The following is a 1,631-nucleotide window of genomic DNA, read 5'->3' as shown; positions in this document are numbered from 1 at the left end:
GCCGGCCTCCCGGCCAGGCCCACCGGCGCTGGCAGCCCCGGGGAGGCGGCCCACGAGCCGGTGATTAACGAGAGGAAACTGTACAACTCCCTCAATCTTTTCCTTCTGCCGAGAGGCCTCTTCCTTAAAGCCAACCGCCAAAGCCACTTCAGAAGGCTGCCGCGGCCCTCACCGCCGGCGCACTCGCCTGCGCTGCTGCTCCCTGCCCGGCGGCATCACCGCGCCACCACCCCGGGGAGTCTCGCCCACAGGACAAGCGAGCCCACGGAAGCAGCCAGCCACCGGGGCTGAGACGAGGGACAGAACGCGTCTTCAGGAAGTGGGGGGCAGGGGCGCACGCCCCGGCCAGACTCTGGCCTCGGAGGTCCAGGCTGACCAGAGGCCGGGGACAAAGCAGAAGCAGGCGCCTCAAGGCGAGGCCTCACCGAGGTCAGCCAGGCGCGGGCGCGGGGCTAGGCAGGCCCTGACCAACCGCTTGCGCTTCCTTTAGACACCGCGTGAGATCAAGCGCGCACCTGCGATTCCCCAGGAGCGCTTGGCCCCAACTAAACAGTCGCAGCCACGCCAGCTGGGCAGCCACTCGCGGGCGCCACGCGTCAGCGCCGCTGGCCACGCAGAGGCCTGGGGCTGTGCCAGGCCTGTCCCGGGGAGGAGCCTGGGGTCCCCTGTTCCCAGGGCAGTGGGCCTGGATTCTCCTCGTCCACCACGTGGGGCCAGGAAGCCCTGAAGAACAGCCCAGTGCCCACTGCCCCTCCAGGAGGGCAGGACCTCTCCAAGTGAGCAGAGGACGCGGTGCCCACGCCTGCCTGTGACCCCCACATGGCTTCTGTCAGGAGGCTGCCGAGCCCGCGCCCCAGGGCGCCTCCCAGCTGGGGGCAGGCTCCCCCCCCGCGGCACTGAGCGCCCAGTACTGGGAGCGGTCGCCACTCCCCCACCCCAAGCCGGCGGCCGCGCAGACACCAGAGGAAGCCACAGTTCTGCAGCACCGGGACTGAGCCACAGCCACACCTGAGCGAGTCACGCGTGGCGGTGGCCGTCCAGTTCCTTCCCGTCGACTCCAGCGCTCCGCAGGGCGCGGGCACGGGGGCGGCGAGCAGCCTGGGCACAGCGGGCCGGTCACCCTGGGCACAGGCCGCTGCCCACGGGCTGCGGAGACCGCCCAGGCTGGGGGTGCGGCGCGCGGGTCCGCCTGCGCCGTCAGGACGGGGGCTTAAGGCCGGGTTTCCGGCCGCAGGAACACGCTGCCGTTCAGACACCGCCAACCCCCGAGGCGGGGCCCGGGCCCTTCCTCATGGCGCACGCCCACGTTGCCTCAGGAGCACAGTGCCGAGCCCAAGGCAGGGAACGTTCCAGAAGATGCCAGGGGCCTCCTCAGGCAGGTCAAGGCCATGACGGACAGAGCTGAGCAGGCTGGCGAAGACCCGCCCACGGCCATTCACGCTCAGAGCCGGGGTGTGCAGCTCTGCAGCGCCCCGCTTCGCGGCCTGGGCCCACCTCAGGGGGCGCAGGATGACAATCGACGGGGACCTCACGTGAGGTTTCTTTGGTAAATCTGGAGATTTCTGAGCCAGCCCTACCTCAGACCTCCAACGAGGCCTACGGTTCTCATTCAGAATCTCGACAGAGAGCCC

This window comes from Condylura cristata, unplaced genomic scaffold (genome assembly GCF_000260355.1).
Source record: "Condylura cristata isolate star-nosed mole 26May11 unplaced genomic scaffold, ConCri1.0 scaffold00012, whole genome shotgun sequence".
NCBI classification, from domain to species: Eukaryota; Metazoa; Chordata; class Mammalia; order Eulipotyphla; family Talpidae; genus Condylura; species Condylura cristata.
Note: the sequence above shows the minus strand (reverse complement) of the source record.